At 44.9% G+C, this 25,446-nt stretch overlaps 1 protein-coding gene and 1 long non-coding RNA gene across 4 annotated transcripts in view; one reads left to right on the forward strand and one right to left on the reverse strand.

Annotated features, from left to right (window-relative positions):
• The window catches only part of LOC130531845 (uncharacterized), a 447,745-nt gene that overhangs the window by 284,949 nt on the left and 137,350 nt on the right, over positions 1-25,446 (forward strand). The gene's annotated exons all lie outside the window — the stretch shown is intronic.
• On the reverse strand, positions 1,924-13,948 carry LOC130531855 (uncharacterized). 3 transcript variants are annotated; one of them, XR_008952225.1, is made up of 5 exons: positions 13,688-13,948; positions 13,512-13,600; positions 3,341-5,262; positions 2,985-3,149; positions 1,924-2,796 (listed from the first exon to the last, which is right to left on the reverse strand). It is a non-coding gene; the product is annotated as an uncharacterized LOC130531855 (long non-coding RNA). The 3 variants fall into 3 exon arrangements; XR_008952224.1 differs by having other exon boundaries at positions 3,332-5,262; XR_008952223.1 differs by having other exon boundaries at positions 2,985-5,262.

Consider the following 25,446-nt stretch of genomic DNA (forward strand, 5'->3'; position numbering starts at 1 on the left):
AGAGAAATAGAAGGTTCAAAACTGCACACCTTTAGAAATAGGTTTTCCATCTAAAGAGAGCTTTAGTAAAAAACAATTAGACCATCTGAAAACACAGTTACGACAAAATATATGAAAGAAGAAACAGGAAGCAAATCAGGTATTTACGCCAAATTAAAAAGCCTTTGCAATGTGTTATGCTCCTGTATCTGGTCTGTGTGTTTGGTTTGTGATGCTCTGTTTTTTCACTAGGTGGTGAGGTTTACCCATCTGTTGTGCTGGCTGCCTTCACACCTGCAGCTAATCAGCTTGATTAGCTTGCCTTTTAAGCTGCCAACACCAGCTGTCCAGTGTCAGATTGTTTCATCAGTACCAGTGGTAACCTGAGTGTTCCAGGATTCTATTCATTGAGCTTGAACTTTCCTTCACTGTTGAAAATATTTTGTAAATAAACTGTTAGTACACTGAAGCTGCCATCCTTGTCTGTCTTTTTGGCTCCCACCTTGAGTTTTGTCAGGGAATTCTAAGAGAAGGGAGAAAAAGAGTCAATAATTTCAAAGCACATAACAATGAGAAAGGAATAGATATTCCCACTCACATTTCTAACACTCTTTATCCATCTTTTTTCCAAGTCTGAAGAATGCAATGATCCCAGATCTGGCCCACTTTCTCAGCTGGCTCACTTTCTCAGCAAAGACCTTCTCAATAACTCCTCCCTACCAGCAGCAAACATTGCTATACTCATGATACTACTTGACAACAAGCCCAACTTGGGCTAAAAACAAGAAGAGAGGTTGCCTGGCCTAGCACCCCGACCCCGCCCCCGCCCCCTGCCATCACCATGCCAATAGGTGAGGTTGGGTACTGACGGCATAATCCTGGTAATCATACCATGGATGGATTCTGATGTGGCAGACACTATGGCGTATGTTTGTAACCCCAAAGACAATCTCACAAAGTATCACAGTAGGTGTCTGATTTGACACAATTTGTCAAAGAATATAGACCGACCATGTCTGAGCTTCGACGATTGATGAAAAAGTCTCTGGATAATGACTACCAAAAAAATCCAGGTTGTGTTTACTCCAGGAAGGATGGCCTGCCGTCTGGTAGACTCAGCTCTCACTGAGGCAGTCTGAGAGAAATTCCCTCTGAGACTGGATCTGACTGCTATCACCTCCATAATGCAAAAGCCACAAGAGACAAGCAGCGCACTCTCAGTGCGTCTGATGTCAGTTTTTGATGTTCACAGTGGCCTGACCCAACCCTAAGGGCGTTGAAGCGCTTGACCCGTATGAGGTTCATCTGAAAGAAACCTTCCAAAGCTGAATGAGGCCAGAGTGGGTACGGATGGTGAAACAAACAATCTTGTGTCACCTGGAAAACAAGCCCACTTTCAAATATCCTGCAACATGTGGAACATGCTGAGGAAGAGCTCCAGTGACAATAGGATCAAAAGCAACATATCGAGCAAAATACATTTTCAACGCATACAAGTCAGTGGTGGGGGGCAGGAGAGGGAGGAAAAGTGGGCAAGACAGATCAGGGGCAGATCAGAATATATGACATTATTATGGGAAACATTGACATTGGCAGATGGAATGTCCTAATACAGGTAGGAAACCAGCTTTCTCCAAATCAGACTAAGGGAATGGAAAGAGGAAGAGAAAACTCTGTACAAATTTCATCGTTCTTCACAAATTCAAGCCATGCACTGCACACCTACTCGCAACAGTAAGTATGATCGAATTTGCCATGCACTATAATATCAAAAGTTGCAAGAAATTTTCAGAGCCACGACCCAAATATACACAACTCGTCCCTTCATCGATCATGTCATTTGTGGGCCTGATAGGAAATAGAAAAGGGACTGATATTGTGGTAAATTTCTTCTGGTGGTGGTTGAGATATGCTGATGAGAAAGGAATCTTCGTACACACCAACTTGGTTTTAAGAGATGTTTACTGGAGAGAACAGTCAGGTATCAGTCGGACACTGCAGCTTGCCCGAGGGAGGTTTTGTGGTCCTGATGGTGAAGATCTCCAAAGTGCTTAGTTCGGTAGCCCCTTTTATATGGTCAAGTAAACACATTCTTTTCTGATGACCTCATAACACAATATAGCAAACCAAATGGTATAGAGTCCAGTCTGTTAGACGAGAACCCAAGAACCTGTGGACCCTTGGACTCCCTCACAGCAACTCCCCATAGGGGAAAAACAAGACATTAAATCAGGAGCACATATAAACACAGGTGACAGGACACATATGGAACAAATAATCTGCTCTGGATGTTGGAATTGCTTCTACCCATTTGGACCACATATCTACCAAACCAGACAGAATTTTTTACGTTCTGCTGGGTGCAACTCTATGAAGTCCTTCATCACATGCTCAAACGGTCGGGTTGGTGGAGGATGAGCTGCTTGTGCTGAATTTGATGCTGGTCTTCCGGGGTTGTGTGTTGCACATACCACACAGGCTTTGCAAAATTTGTCAGCCACTGGGGTGAACCCTTTTGTGAACCAATGCTCTGACATAATTGCTAGCATCCCCCCTTTTGACGCAAGGTTGAGACTATGAGTCAACTTGGCGTAGTGGTGGAAAAGAGCCGAGGGTAAGCATGGATTGCCATTAGGGCCCATCCAGCAGTGTTGTGTATGGACTGCCCCCGCCTGGCACCAGAGCTGCTTATCCTTCTGTGTGGCAAGTGACTGGATGGCAGACAGAGAGGAGGGAACCATTACAGCACAGAGAGTGGACGGTGGGCCTGGCAGGGCAGCAGGAGCTGGTTTGCTGCTTCATCTGCACGAGCGTTACCTGCAGATATAGGGTCAGAAAGATTAGTATGAGCGGTGCATTTACAGATCGCGACCTGTGAGGGGAGAAGGACAGCGTTCAAAAGAGATGCCACCAGCCAATGACTCAGGATAGGAGCGCCGTCATACTTGAGGAAACCCCTGTGCTTCCACAATGCTCCAAAGTCATGAACTACGCCAAAGGCATACCTAGAATCTGTGTAGATGGTAACCGACTGGTTGGCTGCAAGGTGGCAAGCTCTAGTAAGGGCTTGGGCTGAGTAGTTGGATGGTAATGATGCAGATTCAACCTTCCGTGGGAGTCACAGACTGCGTAACCGGCTTTGCACTGGCCCGTGTCCAGATCCCGGGATGCTGACCCATCGACAAAGAGAACAAGATAAGGATTGATAAGAGGTTGATCCATGAGGTCAGGACACAGAGAGTTCTGCCACGCAATCATGCCCTCCTCCGGGGTGGGGAGGAGGGTGGCTGGATTCAAGACATTGCAATGTTTGACTGTGACATTAGGCAGACCCAGGAGGTGAGTGTGATACCTGATGTACCTAGCTGCTGATAGGTGGGACGTGTGTTACTCATGTAGGATCGCAGTGACCATGTGAGGGACAAGAAGAGTGAGAGGGGAGTATCCCACTAGGTCTTTGGAGGCCACTACAGCCTTTTCTGCTGCTGCTATGGCCCGAAGACGTTGGGGAAGAGCCGCTGCGACTGGGTCGAGTTTGCAAGAGAAGTAAGCCATGGGCCACAGAGCCCCACCATGCTACTGCAAGAGAACAGACGTCAATGCACCCGTGACGTTCGTCAACAGTTTGGATGAATGGACGCTCTGGATCAGAGAGGCCGAGTGTCGGTGGTGACTGTAGGGCAAACTTGAGGTCTGTAAAGGCGGCCTCGGTCTCCGCCGTCCTTTGGATCCTGGTGCTCATCGAAAGGGAGCGTGACAGAGCGTTCAGTGACTTTACCCGTTCTGAGAAGTTTGGGACGAAAGCTCTGCAATAGGAACACAATTCTATGAATGACAAGAGTTCCTTCACCGTGACCAGGCGAGGGGCCCGCTGGATGGCTTGAATAAGTTTGTCTGAGAGGGCCTTTCAATCCTTGCTTATTCTTGGCCCAGAAACGTCACTTCTGTTTGCACGTATTGCATCTTGGACTGTGAAACTTTCTGGTCTTCTGTGGCTAAGTGTTGGAGCAGCGTGATTGTGAGCAGGTCGTCAACGTATTGCAACAGCGCTGAACCTGGTTGCAGCTGGAGAGAGGCAAGTGAGCCTCCTGTAATCCCTCTGGGGTTGATATTAAGTTTATTCCCAGAGCTAAAATAAGGTCACGGCCTACCAGGTTTATTGGACATGTCGGAGATATCAGGAATGCATGTTTAAACGTCTTGTTTTCAAATTTACACTGGAGGGGAACGGAGAACGTTTCTCTGATGTACACTTGCACCAAGTGAGTACAGAGATCTGCCACTCATGCGAGTGTTGGGGAGAGATTTGGCTTGTATCACAGAGTAGGTGGCTCCTGTGTCTACCACAAATCGAAATTTAGTTTCTTGCACGGTTACCTCTAGTGTAGGTAATTTGTTTATAATTTGAACAGAAATATTCGCGTAATAAACGAGTAGGTTAGTCACGTTCACGCCCGGATGTTCCCATGGTGGTGTGGTGTGATACTGTGCCTGAATCGTGGTTGGATGCTCCTCAGCTGGCTCCACCTCTCCTCCTAGTCAGTCCAATTGTTGCCGTGGTTCCGAATGGAATTGGTGCTCTGAGTGTCCCCGTCCTCTGCACTGCGGGTACCCTCTGCCATGGCCTCTTCCTCTCCTCCGGGGACAGTCTCGTGACCAGTGTCCATTCCGACCACAGGTGTGGTGGGTAGTAACAGGTGTCCGAGTCTTCCTGCCCCTGGTTCGGTGGTTGCTGTCGCATCTCGAGATGGGGCCTCCTCTGTCGTTTTGTCTGGCGCCATCTGGTGGAGGATACTTGAGGAGAGCCAGTTGTTTCTGCTGCAGGGCTCTCTTTGTAGCCTCAAAAGAAGTCAGTCAGAGCTTTTGCTATTGTAGCTCCTCCTTTCCCTGGACAAGTGAGGTGTTTTGCAGCTTCCACGATGTCTGCTTCTGTCCAGGGCCTGTACACATACATTGGGTTGCCCTGAGGGCCTCCCACACATTGGCACGGTGAAGGCGGGTACTAAGGGCCTGTTGTCTCGTTCTCTCGTCCCCCTGGTGGACATAGGGGAGAATGATCTTCTTGGGCTCACCGCACAGGCCGTCCCTGAGGTTGTTGTGTGGAGTCCTTCTGGCGGCTGGAGGTCATATGTGGTGGGTAGCGGCAGAAGGGGTGAGCTCGGGGCCCGTTGGGGTGTAGGAGGCCGCGAGGGGGCAGTCAAGCTGGATGGTGGAGGTTGATAGGGCGGTGGGTAGGAAGTTTTTTCGAGAGGTGGATGGTCCAGCGTTGGATTTCCAACTCTCCTGTAGAGACGGAAAAGGGGGAGAGGAAGGGGAAGGGGGAGGTTTCTGCTCGAACTTTGCTTAACTTAACTGTCTTAACTGTCCCTACTTTCAATTGCATCATTGCCTTCTGACATTGCTTTCTCTCGCGGTTATCACATTTTGTTTCCCAACATTTCAACTTTTCTTCCATATCTATCATCGCGTGTAATTATTTTGCTGATAGTTTCTTCTTGCTCATCATCTCATTCTTTTTCTTATTTAAATTGTCCCTCAGGGCAGACAATTATCACACGCTTTATGATCCTCCCTCCGAAAACCCATACTGTTCACACCATAACCTTACATACGCACAACTTTCCAGCCCGTACTTTTTTGTCATTATGTCCATTACTGGAGACAGTCGGTCCCTAGCACCACCTTTGACTCTTACCTTACTCTGCAAGGTTCCCATGGTAACCTGATCCTGTGTTATTGTAACCTGGTCTCACCTTTCTGGGCTCACAGCAATTTGTTTTGTAACCTGCTCTCGCCTCAATGACCTCACAGGAATTCGTTTCCTAACCTGGTCTTGCCTCAATAAACTCACAGGAATTCCTTTGGTGTTTACTTATTTTTGTAACCTGGTCTCGCCTCGCTAGACTCACAGGAATTTGTTTTGTGTTTACTTAGGCTATTTAGTGGCAGCCGCAGGTTAGCAGAGTAAGGTCAGTGTCTATCCTACGCAGTAATTTGTTTCAAGTAATAGGATAAATACGGCCGTGGAATTTGAGGAACCATGTGACCGTCGATCGGGACTGCCTCGGTCCTCCTCCTCCTTTAGATTGTCGGGTTGAGGATGAATCGCCTTTGGTGGATTCAGGTGGCCAGCCCCTCAGTTGGTTCCTGACTGACGTACCCAAGATCCCACTTCTGACATCAAATTTGTCTTGGAATTTAGCCGTTTTGAGAAGTAAACAATGAGTCTAAGTTACTGCGTAGGAGATGGTTTATTCGGTCAGTCGGTCAGGATACATGCATGGAAGCATGCAGAGAGATCTCTGCCTATGCGTACACAGTTCTGATCTTATATATAGCCGAAGGCTTGCCTCCAAGGCTCGGAACCAGGATGTCTGCACATCATGTGCGCGCTGCATGCACAGCATGTATTAGCTCTCATCTGGCTGGCACCAGAAGTTGAATGGTTGAGAATGTACCTCCTCCTCAGCCGTTTGACGCAAGTCTCCTTTGAACATCAGGGCGCCTTTTTTTTTCTGTGAATGCATGAGGTGTCATAACAGGCTCATTTGCTCACCTAGTCTCCACCACACCCTTCCTAATTTCCATCTCTTTTCCTTTCTTTTGCACTTAGTTTCCATTTCAACCCTTCCAAATTTCAATTTATTTTCCTTTCTTTTGCACTCAAATTCTATTTCACCTGCCATGGTCCCTCATTGCGCCGGACAATTTTGAATGGGAGAGACGAGAGCATCTGGTACTTTGATTCTTACACCGGATGGTTTGAAATAGACAGACTCACTGGAAAGACAAGTGCCACCTTGATCACTAAACTTAAACGACAATTTGCCACTCATGGAGTGCCACAACAGCTCATGACAGACAACGCAGCCTACTTCACAAGCAGAGACTTCCAAGAGTTTGCTCGCAAGTGGGACTTCTGCCACATCACCAGCAGTCCACAGTACCCTCAGTCAAATGGACTCGCCGAGAGAGCTTTGCGCTCTGCAAAGCACCTGCTGGAGAAATGTGCACGAGATAGAAGAGCTGTAGATGGTGCCCTGCTCAGCCTACGTAACACACCAAGAGATGGGCTTCTGTCCCCTGCTCAGTGCCTGCTTTCTCAGCGCACAACAAATTTTATTCCCATGACCAAAGCCATGTACTCACCTAAAGTAGAGGAGCATGTTCACAGGACCCTGACACAGGTGAGAAGAGTAAAGCTTACTACGACAAATCAACCAGGCCACTGTCCCCCTTACACCCAGGGCAAACAGTGAGGATGCAGACACAGAGGGGCTACGACAGGCTGGCAAAAGTGCTGGCAACAGCGACACAACCAAACAGCTACCAAGTCAAGGCTGTGGATGCCACTACTACTACTACTCCACACACCTGAAACATATGTCTCTGTTTCCCCAGCTGAAGACCCACCTGCTGTCACGGGCATTGCAACCCCACTGTTAGAGCCAATTTAGTTTCTTAGTTTCGATGTTTACTTAGGATAAGATTTGTGGGCCTCAGGCCACATGCTTTTATTTTGACACAGGCTTTTGGTCACGTGACCAATTAAAGATGGCTGCTGATGAGAATTGTCTTTATCTTGTTATGTGTTTCACCATATGTTCCTGTCTTCTCTTAGAAGTTAGGCAAGGTAGACTCATTAGTAAATGTAATAAAGAACAGAGACATTCCATTTACAGGATTGTTGTTTGTTCTACTGTTATCTCAGGAACCAGTCAGGCAGGGGGTGTTAAACACTCATTGTAAACGGGACATTAGGGGGGGTTGATGATCGTATTTGCATGAAGAATGGGAACTTTGATCTGGCCACCTGGGAAAATAATGGAAAAGAAGGACTGTACCAACACCAAATGGGACTGGAGGAAGAGGACGAGGTCATCCCAGCAGGCGATCTGGATTGGATTGCATGAACATTGTGAATTTGCATGTGTGTTACTATAAAAGACTGGGCCAAGGGATAGTTAGGTCGTCAGACTTCGTGCCCTGACAATTAACTCTGTTGTTGCTAGGGTTATGAACTGGCCCGGAGCTCTGTAATATTTGTATCTCGAATTGGTTCTATTGTTAAATACATTTTGAAATTGGTACTTATCTTCTCGAAGTCTTCATTCAAAGAACACGCGGATTAGCAGCTACACTTGAAAGGTATTGCCAACACTGCTCCTCCCTTGGCAGTCAGTTCTCAGTTTAACAAAGGAATGGTTAGTGGTGATATAGTTTTTTACCACTTAGAGTTGGTATCTTTGGAAAGTAAAGGCCTTTTGAACTTAGAAACGAACACTTTAGTTGACTTATTCAAACCTTTTATGTTGAGCCATTTTATTTGGATTATTTAGCCTTAATTTGGAATACAAACATTTGGATTTATGCCACTGTATGCCACCTGCTTGCCTGCCTGCCATTTCCCCTTCTGCTTGCTTGCCTGCCTGCCTGCCATTGCCTCTCTCCCTCTGCCCACCTGCTACTTACCTGCTTGCGGCCTACTCACCAGCTTCCTCCATGTTGAACATCTTCAACCATCAAACCAAGGTATGAACAACAGCTGTGCACAGTGTTCAAGATAGGCGCGTAACAATAACTATACAGCATCTTTCCTTTGAAGTTGAACAGAATTGAAACTGACACTCACAAAAGTAAAAAACTTTTCATGAAGTGCCTAAAACATGGAAACTCAACTTGACATGGATTTGTTTGACAATGGAACTTGGATTTGTTTGAATTGTGTATAACATACACTTTTGAAATACTGGATTTTGGAAAACATCCATGAATTTAAACTGAATTTCTGTGTTGACATCACTTTATTTGAAATAAGCACTCTTGGTGAAATTGCCGATGTCTCAATCCGAGTCAGGCAAAGTTGATGTTGCTGACGCATTGATAGAGGATACTAGCACACAACCTATGGAGTCGCGTGGACATGAAGTTGCTGATTCTCCTACAAATCATGCTAATGTGCAAACCAAGGGTGAAGAGCTGTTGAATCAGCGCATTGCAACCCGAAGAGGGAAATTGGGTTTTTGTACACGGAAACAAAATGAGTTAAAGAGAGTCATGCAAGATGGCAGTGTTGCTGCTATAGACAAAGGCATTCAAGATCTTATAGATGCATTGGATGAATTGGACAAAGCTCATGTGTTGGTGCAAGACATGTTGACTGGTGATAACAGGCAAGATGACCATGTCCAATGGTATGAACCAAAAAAGAAGTTCTTCTTGTCTTTTCTTGAAAATGCACAGATGTTCAAAGGCCGTCTGTCTCAGCCATTACCCGTTATTACCCCTTTGGACAGTGTTTCCAACACATCTAGACGGACAAAGAGGTCTTCTCAAACTAAAGCATCATCACTGTCATCAGCCTGTGCAAAGGCTGAAGCAGAGGAGGCAGCTCTTCGTGAACGTGCCACCGTGCTTAAGAAGAAACACGCCCTTGAGCTGAAAAGGGCGCAGATTCAAAGTGAAATAGAACAGAGTGCTCTGGACGCTGACATTGCTGCAGCAAACACAAAAGTGAAAGTTCTAAAGAGTTATGAAAAACAAATGTCAACAGCAAAAGCAGGCTCTACCCATCGATCAGAACCCATGGATGGAATGAACTCATATCTGGAGAAACAAGGGAAAAATGTAAAGGAAACTTATTTGGATCCAGAGACTTCAATTGATGTTCAATATACGCATATACAGATGGTTCCCAAGACTCCTCTTCAGATGCTTACAGCACAAAGACAAACCCAACTCTCCTACCGACTACCTATTCAGCCTCATTCTACAGCTTTCTCCTCCAATCCACCTGCTGTAGCAGCAGCCTCTATTCCTACAGCTGCCACATCTACTCCCAACATAGTAGCAGCTACCTCTGCTCCCACTGAGGTAGTACCCGACCCTACCCTCATGACTACAGCAGCTAATCCAACCACACTCTCTGCTCAGCCAAGCATGACCAGCGGTTTAACTGACATTGCAAACCTCCTTTTTCAGCAACAGCGGTTATCCTTGCTTCCCACTAGAGCAGGGGTCACCAACCTTTTTGAGGCCGAGGGCTACTTCATGAGCATGGAGTCACATGAAGGGCACACGACCTGTTTGCTACAAACTTCTTAAATAACAAAACTGCATGGATACCAAATGTTATAATGGTGATATTAAAATAGCAGTAATTATAACGCTGTGAAATTATTTCTCACATATCAATAATAATTATTTTCCACACTTATCAGTCATTTACACAGCAATAATAATAAATAGAAAAACATGTTTTAACATGAAACATTTATTTACTCAAACATTTGAAGTGCTGTATTTGTAATGCAAATGTAACATTTTTTAAACCAAGGAGACAACACTTATTTCCTTTAACAAGCTCACAAATGCTTTCTGAACATTTAACATTTTGTGCAATATGTCTGATAAATATTGCTGCTCTTTAAACAATGAAATAATGTCTGATTCGTCAGTTCATTTACTATGAAGGTGGGAGGCCTGACACTGCATGCTGCTCACCAGTGCATTATAATCTGGTGAATAATTTGACACAGCAATTCGCAGTGAATCTTGTAAATGTGCATCAGTCAGGCGTGTTCTGTGTTTGTTCTTGATAAAGTTCATATTGGAAAAGGGTGATTCACACAGATATGTTGAACCAAAAAAGCTGGCAATTTTCATAGCTGCTGTGCACACACCACTGTACTTCTCTTTGTCCACAAGGCACCAAAAGTTTGGTGCAGACTGATGAGCTTTAAGGTTTATGTCAATTTGCAGCGTTAAGATTTCCATCTCTACATCAGTAGCGCTCAGACTGAACAAAGCACTGAGCTGCTCAGCAGTGGATGTCACGTCTACGTACATGAAAGGATTTGTAACAAATGACACGCATGGCTCAAGCTTCTCAAAGTCACAAAACCTGTCTTCAAATTCCTGTCCTAATCTGTTTATGACTTGGGAGTACTTTGTTACAACTTCATCTAAAGCTGCAGATGCAGAAACATTGTCTTTTAACACTGCCTGCACAGAAGGAAAATGCTGCATTTTTTTCCTTTCCACATGCGCAGAGAAAATGTTCATCTTAGCTTTAAATGCGTTTACTGCACTGATCATGTGAGCAACAGTTTTGTCTTTACCTTGCAGTTCCCGATTCAGATGGTTCAGCTTCTCAGTCAAATCAGTTAAAAATGCGAGGTCAAGTAACCACTCTGGATCCTCAAGCAGCAATATGTCTTCTCCCTTGGAAAGCATGAACTCTTTGACTTGACAAAAAACGCTGTAGAATCCGTCCCCTGCTGAGCCATCTTATTTCAGTGTGTAATAGCAAGTCGCCGTATTCAGCGGACAGCTCATCCAGCAGCATCTTAAACATTCTGTGTTGTTTTGCTTTGGAGCGGATGCTGTTTATGATCCTTAAGACAGGAGTCATCACGTGATCAAAGCCAGTCACTTTCGCACAAATCACCTGTTGATGAATGATGCAGTGGTAGTGCAGAAACGTTGGGAAGTCTGGATCATTCCTACATTGTGCAATGAAGCCCGCATGCCGGCCCGTCATGGCTGGTGCCCCGTCTGTTGTTATTGATGCCAACTTATTTAATGGCACCTTTTTCTCTGCGAAGAAGTTTTTGACCGCGGGGTATATGTCAACTCCCCGCGTTGTTGCCTTCAGTGGCAGGAGTGTCAGCAGTTCTTCTTTTGTAGAAAAATCATCAAACACCATTCGGATGAATATCATCAGCTGAGCCGTGCTGGCGCTGTCTACTGACTCGTCACATTGGATACTGAACCACCTGCACGCAGCAAGATCCCGTTCCACCTGCTCTGTCAAGTTCTCAGACAAAGATGACACTCGTCTTGCCATCGTACTTGCTCCAAGCTGGACATCGGAGAGCGCAGAGATGACTTCAGGACCATGTTTCTCATCTTTGAATAATGTATTAGCAACGAGCATCATAGTTTCTTTAAAAACCTCTCCATCCGAAAAGGTTTTCTTGTTCTTTATCAAAAAATGCGCAGCTCTAAACGAGGCTTCAGTGGCATTCTGTGATTTTTTTCATCGGCTTTGTGAAAAAAGTCCGCTGTTTGTCTAAAGATGCCTTTAATCCATGAGCTTTTTCTGTCCGTAATGCGCTGCCAGGTGGATAGTTGACATCAAAGTTTCCGTGGCAGGTTTTGAAGTGCCTTTCCACATTGTGCCGCTTTGGTACTGCAACAGTCGTCCCGCAAATAAGGCACAGACATTTATCTTTAAAGGACGTAAAAAAGAACTCTTCTTCCCAACCATCGTTAAAAACGTATGTCCTTTTTCGCTTTTCTGCCATGATTTTTTGGGCAAAAGCACAAGCAAGCTAACTCCTCATCACTTTGCGTGTTCAATGGGTCAGGAAAAGGCGGGGTGGCACCGCGGGACTGACCTTTGACTTAGAAAGACGCGAGTTTGGTATAAAATATTTCTAATTGAATTTTTAAATTATTTCTACTTGATTATTTTTATTTTATATAACGTTAAAAGTGGCACAATATGAGCAATAATTAAAAATATGTGTATAACATTCATACTGAATTGAAATATGAGCCGTGCTATTTTTGGCGCATGCTTCGCGGGCACCTTAAAGGGGTCCTGGGGGCACCTTGTCGCCCGCGGGCACTGCGTTGGTGACCCCTGCACTAGAGACATACCTGTCTTTGATGGGGAACCTTTGAACTTTAGGCCTTTTATGCAAGCTTTTGTGCATGGAATTGAAAATAAAGCCATAAGTAACCAAGACCGCTTATATTACTTGGAGCAATACACTTCTGGCCAATCAAAGGAGCTGGTGAGAAGTTGTTTGCATATGAATAGCTGATGATGGATATGCAGAAGCTAAACGATTGCTGGAGTACCACTTTGGTGACAAGATAAAGCTCACAAATGCATACATGGAGAAAGCCTTGAGCTGGAGTAACATTAAGACAGAAGATGGAAAGGCATTGTCCAGCTTTGCACTCTTTCTACGAGCATGCTGCAACCTGTCTCAAAGTCTGCAATATATGGAGGAACTTAGTTTGCCCTCCAACCTGAAGCTTCTCGTTTCAAAGCTTCCTTTTAAGTTGAGGGAAAGATGGCGGTCAAGAGCATTTGACATCTTGGAGCAGAGAAAAACTAAGGCTACTTTCTCTGATCTTGTTGCCTTCCTCGAGAGGCAATCTAAGATCATGCAAGATCCCCTTTTTGGTGACCTTCAACAGCCTCTTCCCACAAGAAGCTCTTGCAGCCCAAACCCACATCAGATTCCAAGCTTTAAAACCAAAGGTAGTTTTGTGACTTCTGTGACGAGTGCTTCTGCCCCTCCTATGAGTGATGTCCCCAAACAACAATCTGCTAGCAGCAAATCCAATGTTGTAAGCTCTTGTGTGATTTGTAATGGAACACATGCTTTGACTTCATGTGAAGAGTTGCTTTCTAAGACGCATGAAGAACGTGTTGAAATGTTGAAGAAGAAAGGTGTTTGTTTTGGTTGTTTGGCAAAGGGCCACATGAGCAAAGATTGTAAACGACGCCTTACTTGTACAGTATGTTCCAAAAGGCATCCAGACATCCTGCATATTCAGAAGACAAATGATGGAGTCACAGACCACAAAGGTTCTAGTGGATCTGGAAAATCAATAAGTAGTGGATTGGTCTCACTGGAAAAGGATAGCATTCGATCTAGTGATGATCATTGCACACTGGCTATTGTACCTGTTCAAGTGAAGCTGAGTAATTCCAATCATGTTGTCCAGACATATGCATTCCTTGATCCAGGACGTTCCGCCACATTTTGCACGGAGAGTCTCCGAAGACGACTGAATGCAAGAGGGAGACGTCATAGGATTGTTTTGCGAACCATGAGTCAAAAGAAACCCACTGACTGCATCATCATCAATGGCTTAGAAGTAAGCAGTTTGGAAGGAGGAAACTTCTATGGATTGCCTGATGTTTATACACAGAAAGAAATTCCAGTCAGCAAAGACCATATACCAAAGCAGAAGGATTTGGAGAAATGGCCACATTTGAAGGATGTATGTCTGCCAAGCATTGATGCTGACATTGATCTCTTGATTGGTACAAATGTGCCCAAACTTATCGAGCCATGGAAGGTGATAAATAGCAGTGACAATGGCCCCTTTGCAACCAAAACCCTGTTGGGCTGGGTTGTCAGTGGTCTCCTCCATGATGAGCACACATATCCTAATAAGCAAGGCAAACCTGTTTACAGCCACCGGAATTCTGTGGAAACGGTACGTGACCTTCTGGTGCAGCAATACAATCATGACTTCCCTGAGAGTGCCTACGAGAAGGAAGAAATGTCTCAAGAGGATCTGAGATTTCTGGACATGATGAACACCTATGTCAAAGTACAGGATGGTCACTATCAGTTGCCTCTGCCATTTAAAGGAGATCCCAAAATGCCCAACAACCGCCTGATGGCAGAAGAAAGAGCAGAGTCTTTGAAGCGGAAGTTTGGGAGAAACATCTTCAAAGAAGAGTACACGCTGTTCATGAACGCCATGTTGAAGTGTGGGCATGCTGAACTTGTGCCCAAAGAGGAAGAGGAAATACAGGCTGGCATGGGATGGTACATACCCCACCATGGAGTACGTCACCCCAAAAAGGGAGGCTTGAGAGTGGTTTTTGACTGCTCTGCATCTTACCAGGGCACATCTCTCAACAGCGAACTTCTGAAGGGCCCAAATCTCACAAACTCCTTGATTGGTGTCCTGTTGCGTTTCTGTCATGGGAATGTGGCTATACTGGCTGATGTTGAGAAGATGTATTACCAGGTGAAGATACCACCAGAGCATGTTGACTTTTTGCGTTTCTTATGGTGGGAAGATGGAAACACATCTCAGCCTCTCAAGGAATACAGGATGACCGTTCACATCTTTGGAGCAACATCATCAGCAAGTTGTGCCAGTTATGCCTTGAGGAGGACTGCTGAAGACCACAAAGGCGGCTTTTCAGCGGATGCAGTGAACACGGTCCTAAACAACTTTTTTGTTGATGATTTGCTGAAGTCCGTGGATACAGAGACTAATGCCATTCAACTCTACAAGGAATTGAAGGCTCTGTGCGCAGCTGGAGGTTTCAATCTCACCAAGTGGTCCAGTAACAGCAGAGCTGTCCGAGCCCACATTCCTGAAGGTGAAATGGCAAAGGGAGTGAAGGACTTGGACTTGGAAGACCTGCCACTGGAAAGGGCCCTTGGTGTGCACTGGAGTGCAGAAGATGATACCCAACACCCACGCACAGTCCTGGAAACGTTGGCTGCAGGGCCTTGAGGCTCTCACAAACTTCAACATTGTCCGCAGTTTCAAACCAAAGAAGTTTGGTAGGGTTGAACATGCACAATTGCACCACTTCTGCGATGCAAGTGAAGTCGGATATGGCATAGTGACCTACCTGAGGTTAGTCAATAGTCAGGAGCAGGTGCATGTGAAATTTGTGATGGGGAAATCAAGAGTGGCGCCGTTGAAGTTGATGACAATCCCACGTCTTGAGCTAACTGCTGGAGTCCTGGCAGTTCGAATGAATCGGATGCTCATGGATGAGTTGAAACTGGACCTGGAACCATCCGTGTTTTGGACAGACAGTGCAACTGTCTTGAAGTACATAAGGAGTGACAGCAGACAATTTCACACCTTTGTCGCAAATCGAGTAAACGCAATCCGAGGCATGTCTGATATATCGCAGTGGAAACACATACCTGGGAAACTGAATCCTGCTGACTGTGCGTCACGTGGATTAAATGCAGCAGACTTCCTGAAAGGCAGCAACTGGATCAATGGTCCCATGTTCTTGAAAGATTTGCCCAAAAACTGGCCAAACTCACCGGTTAACCTCGCGATTCCTCCAGATGACTCAGAGTTGAGGAGAAAAGTGCTTGAAGTCCATGCCACTGTTGTCAGCCACCATGATCCAACTAATGTGTTGCTGAACTACTTTTCCACCTGGTATAAGCTCCGAAGAGCTGTTGCATGGTTCCTAAAGCTGGAGAGTTTGCTCACCCAATGCGCTCTCAAAAGAAAGGGGACCTTAAAGGCAGTCACGGCTGGCCCCATGACACTCTCTGTTCAAGACCTGGAAGAGGCAGAAGAAGCCATTGTGAAGTTCTGCCAAAATCAAGGATTCTCGCAGGAGATGGCAAGTCTGCGCAATGGAAGGAACGTCAGCCGGAAAAGCTCCATCTTCAAACTGGATCCATTCCTTGACCGTGGCATATTAAGAGTTGGTGGTCGCCTGAGCAGCATGGCTATGCCAGAGAAGCAGAAACATCCAGCTATCTTGCCTAAGAGGCATTTCATCTCAGAGCTCCTGCTTCGGCACATTCATCAACAGGTTGGGCATTGTGGCAGAAATCACATTTTGGCAAGCTTAAGGCAAAAATATTGTGCAAATTCCTTTGCGAGGGAAATTGTGAACAATTGTGTTCCCTGCAGGCGAAACTATGCACGTGCAGGTGAACAAAAGATGTCGGATCTGCCAATTGATCGTTTGACTCCTGACCTCCTTCCATTCTCATGCGTCGGCGTGGATTACTTTGGACCAATAGAAGTGAGAAGAGGGCGTGGCATGGCAAAGCGGTATGGTGTGCTATTTACTTGCCTGACTACTAGAGCAGTCCATTTGGAAGTAGCACAATCGATGGATACTGACTCCTGTGTGAATGCGTTCAGGCGCTTCATATCCAGAAGAGGCCAAGTCAGTGAGTTGAGGTCAGACAATGGAACTAATTTGATCTCCACCAAAAAGGAGCTACGTGAGGCGCTGAAACGTTGGAACATGGACCAAATTGAGAGCAGTCTCGTTCAGAAAGGTGTGAAGTGGACGTTCAATCCTCCAGCTGGTGCCCACCATGGAGGCATCTGGGAGCGCATAATAATAATGGTGAAAAGGGTCTTGTCCTCAATCACAAACCAGCAGTCTTTGGATGATGAAGGTTTAGTCAAGCGAGGTGGAATCCATCCTAAACAGCCGTCCCTTGACAACCGTTTCTAGTGACCCCAATGACTTGGAACCACTGACACCTAATCACCTACTGCAGCTTAAGGTCCAGCCCTTGCTTCCACCAGGAATATTCAAACAGGAAGATGTGTACGCCAGAAGGCGATGGCGACAAATACAGTATAACGCAAATCTTTTCTGGACACGATGGATACAGGAATATGTTCCACTCATGCAAGAACGATCCAAATGGTCCCGCATCCGGCCGAACTTCTCTGTGGGAGACGTAGTAGTGATCGCTGATGCTGCAGCGCCACGAGGCTCATGGGTGCTTGGGAGAGTCATCGAAGCCATAGCAGATTTTAAGGGCCTTGTTCGTTCTGTGAGATTGCAAACTAGAACCAACCAGCTCCTAAGGCCAATCAGCAAGATCTACTTGTTGGTAAAAGCCAACAGTGAACGCTGAACAAAGACTCGTGACATGCGCACGTGCTTCCATTTGTACTACATCCATACACTGATACTTGTACACATTTATAGTAAAACTGGAATTTAACTTAGAATTTAGAGATTGAACATTTATTGTTTTTTAGTTTTTGAAAATTGGCCCCATTGTAAATGTGTTTGTTATAGCCACACGTGGTAGCTATAAGGGGCCGGATATGTTAGAGCCAATTTAGTTTCTTAGTTTCGATGTTTACTTGGGATAAGATTTGTGGGCCTCAGGCCACGTGCTTTTATTTTGACACAGGCTTTTGGTCACGTGACCAATTAAAGATGGCTGCCCCTCCCTTGGCAGTCAGTTCTCAGTTTAACAAAGGAATGGTTAGTGGTGATATAGTTTTTTACCACTTAGAGTTGGTATCTTTGGAAAGTAAAGGCCTTTTGAACTTAGAAACGAACACTTTAGTTGACTTATTCAAACCTTTTATGTTGAGCCATTTTATTTGGATTATTTAGCCTTAATTTGGAATACAAACATTTGGATTTATGCCACTGTGTGCCACCTGCTTGCCTGCCTGCCATTTTCCCCCTCTGCTTGCTTGCCTGCCTGCCTGCCATTGCCTCTCTCCCTCTGCCCACCTGCTACTTACCTGCTTGCGGCCTACTCACCAGCTTCCTCCATGTTGAACATCTTCAACCATCAAACCAAGGTATGAACAACAGCTGTGCACAGTGTTCAAGATAGGCGTGTAACAATAACTATACAGCATCTTTCCTTTGAAGTTGAACAGAATTGAAACTGACACTCACACCCACCAAGCCCACAACGTGCTGCCACGGCAGCAGAAGGGGTGCAGGGTCAATGACAGTTGACTGTCACTCGCTCACGGAGGGTTTCTAAACCCAGCTCCCTCTATGATGACTATGTCACAGGCTAGCTCTGTGACCCACAGACACATTTCATATGCATTCCCACATGGCCCGTCTGCAATAACCTAAAGTTTTTCTATGTGCAAGTTCCTACCTTTGTTTATCAGGTGCAGCTATGTATGTTCACTTTAAGAGACATTTTACTTGAGAAGGGGGATGTAGACTGTGTGGCGGTTGCCATGGTTATGGCAGTGGCATATCACGTGTCGACCGCTCAGGATGCTGGGAGATATTACGTTAGCCCGCCAGAACGTACTGTATGTTGAGTGTGCCTCATTTCAGAGCTATAATAAAGCACCATCGTTCCATAGAGCAGTGTTTTTCAACCTTTTTTGAGCCAAGGCACATTTTTTTCATTGAAAAAATCTCGCGGCACACCACCAGCAGAAAAAAGCTTATTTTAACACTGAAGAATTATGTTATATTATAGTGTCTTGAATAGGAATCAAGTAAACAAAACGAAAAAGGTATTTTATAATCTTTCCATTTTTTACTCACTCAGTGTGAAACTTGGGCCTGTTTGGATGAACATAGAGCTGATATCCTGGCAGGAATCGATGAAAGACACACACGAAGCTCTTCCTCCACAGCTCTCAGTCTTTCTGTTTTTAGTTTTTACAGCAGTTAGGCTTGAAAAGCTCACCTCACACAGATATGTTGTGGAAAATGGGAGCAGTGTTAAAATAGCTTTGTTGGCCAGCATTGGGAACTCCTTTGCAGCTGCCAACCAAAAACTGTCCAAAGGTAGATCAGCAAAGCTTAGCTTGAGACCACGATCTTGTCTCAGTTCAGTTAGTTGCTCCTGCTCCTGTAAAGTCATGTCCTTTCCAACAGCTGATGCTGAGCTGAATGGGTCCCTAACCCAGTCAAGGCACTCTGTGGAGGCTGAAGAGAAATAAAATGACATCTTCTCCTCAGGAGTTTTCAGATGTTTAACTATTATCTCACCCAGTGCAGCAGTATTAACATCTTGCCATTTATTGGTGAGTGGGAACATTTCAAGATTGCCACTTTCCACATGTTGCTGCCAGAGTTGCACCTTTGAACGGAATCCATTTATTTTATCTGTACTTGTAAGCAGGTTTTCATTTCGGCCTTGCATTCGTGTGTTCAGTTCATTCAGATGATAGAAAATATCTGCCAGGTATGCCAGCCTTGCACACCACTCATCACATGCAAGCAGCTTTGCATAATCGGAACCCTCATTTGTCAAAAAAACTTTAAGTTCCTCTCGCAGCTCATACACACGGGCCAGCACCTTGCCGCGCGACAACCATCGCACCTCCGTATGAAACAGCAAGGCTTTATGCTCCGCTCCCATTTCCTCACACAAAGCCGCAAAAATGCGACTTTTCACAGGTCGTGACTTCACAAAGTTTACCATGTGCACAACATCATCCAACACAGGAACGAGGTCTGCTGGTAAAGTCTTGGCAACGAGGGCTTTGCGGTGTAAAAAACAGTGCGTGATGAGCACATCTGTTTTTTTTTTTCCTTCACTCTGCTTCCAAAGCCTTTGGTGCGTCCGACCATGGCTGCAGCTCCGTCAGTGCACACACTCGTGCAGTTTTCCCACTTAAATACTCCTTTTTCCAGATATTCTGATGTAACCCGAAAAATTTCCTCTCCTGTTGTTTTTCCTGGCAAAGCCTTGCAAAATAGAAAGTTTTCTCTGATTTTGTCTCCATCCACAAAACGCACATTAGCCAAGAGTTGAGCATGTCCACTTATATCAGTTGACTCATCAAGTTGCAACGCAAATTTATTACTGATACGGATCTTGTCCAAAACCACACTTTCGATGTCTGCAGACATCTCATCAATACGTCTGGAAATCGTGTTATCTGAGAGAGGGACTTTGGCTATTTCCTTAGCCACTACGGGTCCGAGCATCTCGTTTACAATGGCTTTGCAGGCGGGAAGTATTCATTTCCCTGCCACAGTGTGGGACTTTTTTGATTTAGCCACAAGTTCAGCGACGTGGTAGCTAGCTTTAAGGGCTCTCTCGTTTACCTTTGTAGTTTTTCTCATGAAACCTGCCTGTTTCTCTGTGTGTTCACACAGGCGAACAAAATACTCAACATTTTTATTTTGAAGTGAAGGGTGTTTCGTTTGGAGATGGCGTTTAAGCTTACTTGGGACCATAGCACTGTTGGAGAGCTTTTCACCACATACCAAACACAATGGAGTCGGCGCTGTTGCATCTCCGGTAAAAGTAAATCCAAATGAAAGATAGCATTCATTGTATTGCCTCGCGCCAGAAACTTTGCTCGACGTCACCGTCTTTGCTTTCTTTTGACCTCCATTCATACTGGGGCCTTCATCTGGGTCTGGATTTTGTCCAGGGTCCAGTTCAGAGCCAGAATTTTTTTCTCTTCAAAAACTTATCCATCACTCTCACCGCTGTCCCGCTATCCACAACGCCACCGTAAATGTCACCTGCCGCGGCATCGATGCGTCACTACATAGCTAAGATGTTAACCTAATGATTAGACGACCCCCTAAGTATGATAATTTGTCTATCTATGATGGTAACTGGAACTACAGAATTAGCAACAATAAGCTTTTTCAAATAGGTAGGTTTTAAGTCTGATCTTAAAAGGAGCGATGGAGTCAGCCTCCCGTACCTGGACAGGGAGCTGGTTCCATAGCAGGGGGGCCTGGTAGCGAAATGCTCGGCCCCCCATTCTACTCCTAGAAACTCTGGGAACCCCAGAACCCCCAGCTGTGGAGCTGCATCTACCTGTTTCAGGAAGCCTGCTAAGAAAAGCAGCTACACTCCCCTTGCTCACCGCAGTGACGAGAGAGCCAGCAGAGGAAAGATCAAGATCCTGCAAGATAATGCACTTACTCTTCTCAGCAACAGGAGCCATCCAGCTAGCCATCCAGCAGCGAGCTGCTAACAAGCCACCTCAAAGGAGCGACCTCAAAGGCCACCTCCAGGACCACACAGCAAAGTCTGCTTTTGAGCTGGAATTACTTTTTCCAGCTTGGCTCCACACCAGGATCACCAGCTGAAAGAGCAACACGCTGGAGTGATTGTCTCTCCCTCCAGGACTGGGAACACCAGCTGGGCCCTAGTCTAGCTAAGCTAAGCTAAGCCCTTCAGGCTGATGTTGTATTTGAATGTTTTTCATTTTTTTAACTGCAAAGAGAAGGAAGAATACTTCTCTAAGGTTTGAGGTCGCTACTGTTAACCACCAACTCTTCCTCCCCTTCAGCCCTGTCCTCTGCCTCTCTGTGAGGAGCTCAGCCTGGCCCCCACCTTATCACACCCAACAGGCTAAATGAGCGTCCAGGATATGCCCTGGTTCCACTGGTTTCCAAGAAAATAATGGTTGAGTCATTCAAGCTAACATGCTCCTCCGTCTGCAGACAGGAACCAGGAGTGGTAGTGGACGGCAGTTATGAGAGAATCTGATTTCCTGTCTTCAGTATGCTGTATCCTGTGAGGTTCATAATTACAGGTTTGTTTTTGTGTACGATGCTTTCTTGTGATTGACTTGTGTGCATGATGAAATAGGTCTTTTTCCTTCAATGTTCAGCTGCTTTACATGTTTGACTTTAAACACCAAAGCACAATGGCACAATTGATGAGCTAAAGCACTTCTGGATCCGACCCGAGCTACCGACAACAGACATGAATGTCTTTCAAAAATACTTAAGCTACAATTCCAAATGAGAGGTTTCGTTGACCTTGTGTCTCTGTCCTGACATATCTACATAGACACCATTTCTCTGTTTCAGGAGTCAGCAACTCTAATCAAAAGAAAGCCTGTGGCGTGTTAGTGGGGTTAACTGCTGCACACGTAAGCACACAGAACATTCTTGACAAACAATGTGACCCCAGTCTGTTGTCCATAAGGTTTAGAAAGCAGCCCAAGATGTCAGGTGACCTGCTGCTATGCCTGCATCTGTTTCTTTGACAGGTATACAGGAGAATTGCCCTCCAGCACCTGTCCTTTCTTGTCATCTGGGGTAAAGTGTGTAGAGGAAACAGATGGGAGCTGATTCAAAGCTTCACCTCCTGACTCTGTTCCTGTGTAGTCATTTACCCTCCAGGCACCTCTGCCTACATTAGCATACAATTAGCTCACCAACCTTTCCAGCATACAAAATAAACCAAGAACCACTTTACCCAAAAAGCTGAGTGTAGCTAACAAACTTTAGGTATTTTTGACCTGTTTTTAATGCAGAAACACAAACCAAACCTTTGACGCTTTCTTAACTGGAACATGTTTGTATAAAATGTGCTGACACTGTCGTCCTACAGAAGGTTGGGGCTTAAATTCTGCTGGAAGCTTTTTTTTTTTTATTCTTATAGACTCTCTTTTACAAAGTAATTGCGATCAAAATAACATTGTTTTTTTTTTCATGAAAATACTGCAGATGATTTTGGTGTATTTGTCTACTTTTACCTTGGAACATTTCCATCTTTGGTAAAAGGTTCATTGATCATAATATATTTCATAATATGCCGGCAATTATTTTTACATGACCTTGTGGAAGTAATTGGATTCACTGGTGTGTAAACAAACAACAAACAATCAGTTTTCCAATAAAGCATGAAATGGTTTCTAAAAGTCCTCCACAAAGCTAATGTAGCAAAGATGCTACACCATGAGTGACAGTGCAGATGCAGGCTGAAATTAACTCTCAAGATTATGTGTCGGTATCAACATGTTTCTGAATGGAACAGGTTCGTGGGGGCCAGGGGCATTTTAATTTGCCATTTGTGTGTTCTTCCTCAGCCTGAGTGGGTTCCTTCTGCATGATTATGGCTTCCTCCCACTGAAAAGACGAGAGGACATTTGAAGGAAAGGTGGACTGCCGCCACTCAGGTGTGAAGGGGTCTTGGTCCTACAGGTAAGCTCTGCCTGGTTAGCAATCTTGTGCTTCCACTGTTTTCTCTGTTTTGCTTCACCTCATGCTTGGGTATTCCTGACACCAGCGGTCCCCATCCTCCTCTGCACCACGGACCAGTTTAATGTCAGACAATATTTATGTTGATATTTAATATTTAAGGCGTAGCAGACATATACAATGTAGCAATGCTATATGCCTTGTATATATCTCTAAGAGAGTGTATCCTTTCTATTGCTTTAATCACACACACGAGTACTACACAAGCACGTAAAACATACCGCCAAAAGGGGAATGGGCCAGTTACCAACATCGTTACCAACATCGGCACATTAGTTCCACTTATTGGTTCCTACCAATATTCCACATACAAGAAAAAAAAAAAAAATCACCAACATAAACTGATGTTTTGTAAATAGAATAACAAAGTTGAATCAACTGTGTACCTCTATGTAACTTTATTAGAAACGTCCTCCTGGCTAGCGCCAACAACATAACAAAAGTAACGTCCTTTCTGCCCCAACTCTCTCTGGTCGCTAAGGTAACACTTAAACATGCATTCAAAATAAGATACACCACAAAACAAATATGAATTACAGTACATGAAAAAGATGACTGGTCACAACGCTAAATGAGCGTGAGGTCTGAGCTTGTTTCTAAGGAAGGAGGCGCTCCTATCTAGGGGTGATGGGAGATGACCACACCTGAGGTGTGTTGACACGTCCAACCCACGCCATCATTTGGCCTTTGATGTGGAGATTCTCCCGTCTTCGTGATAAGAAAAATGCACTGCGTCCAAAAGACCACAGCAGTACAGAAGAAGTCCAAAATGTTTATTCCCCAAAACAGCAATGGTACAGCCGAGGAAAAGCATCAGCAATTCCAAGGGAGCACCAAGGAAGTACTAACTAAAGCTTTTTGTCTCTCCTTCTATTGTCAGGGTCCTGGGCGTTTGTTTTGGTCTTCTTCGGTGGTGTTTTCCCTGTTCCTGCTCTGTTCTGTCTCCAAGGGGCATGGTGGAGTCCTCTTTCCCACACTGGTGACAGTCACACCTGCTGTTAAATACCAGTTGACTGGCTATTTAGGCCCTAAAAAACTAAACCCTAACATTTTTAAAACATTTATTTATTTAATTTGTTTCTATTGATGGATTTATCCAGCATAATCTCATCAAAAACCTTTGACAATGACCTAAAGCCTTCACACTTCAGGTCTCAACAATAAACCTTTAGACTGTGCAGAAACTGTGAGTGAGCATGTGAAGCAGCTCATTTCCTGCATCTCACTGTTCTTCTCTTCTAGAAAATCAAATCAGTGAGCAAACAGGAAAAAAAAAACTTTCCCCAAATCTCAACCCATCCTCTTAAAAGCTCAAAAATGAAAACTCTTCTAGATTTAATGGGCAGCCAATTAAGAGATGCCAGTACAGGAGTCATGTAAACTCTTGTCAATACCTGTCAGAACTCTAGATGCAGCATTTTGGATCAATTGGATGTTTCTTAAAGAGTTGTTTGGACATTCTGATGATAAAGAATTACAATAGTCCAGCCTAGAATTAACAAATGCATAGACTAACTTTTCAGCACCATGTCGCGTCAGTAGTTTCCTGATTTTTGCGATGTTCCTCGGGTGAAAAAGGCCCTTCTAGAGACTGTTTTAATGTGTGAGTTGAAGGACAGATCTGGGTCAAAAGTTCTCTAATGACATCTCATCATCTCATCCCTCATGTCATCATATAGATTTTACTGTTCAATTTTCCTTTTCTATTAATTCCAAGTAGGTGTTGTGATCGTTTCTAGGCTGCTTACATACTTGACACCAACAAGCCTGGGATAGAAATCATTGTGAAGGACAGTGACAGCTGTCTCACAAGGGAGGACTTGTGCAGCTTGGGCCTTCCTCAGTGATGTAGGTATTTACGAGCTCAACTGCATCTCGTTACTCTTCTTACTTTGTTGCAGATTGGAAATGCAAGCTGCTAAAAGAAGCTGCCCAAAGCCACACGAGATTAATCGCAAAACAGACATCTTTCTAGCCTAATATCTTTGGGTTTTGTAACACAAGAACAACCAGCCCTCTTCGGTCACTTGTTCAGGATGCAAAGACCGACTTTTCTTTGGACTGCGGCGCTGCCATATTGTCCAGTGCTTGGCCAAATTCTTACAGAGTTAGCCTCAGTAAACCACTGCTAGTTTTTGTGGGGTCTTCATATTGATGTTAACTTGCTCTCCAATTCTATTTCTATCAGAAATCTTTGTTGTTCACAGCATATTCTGAGC

This window comes from Takifugu flavidus, chromosome 9 (assembly GCF_003711565.1).
Source record: "Takifugu flavidus isolate HTHZ2018 chromosome 9, ASM371156v2, whole genome shotgun sequence".
Lineage (NCBI taxonomy): Eukaryota > Metazoa > Chordata > Actinopteri > Tetraodontiformes > Tetraodontidae > Takifugu > Takifugu flavidus.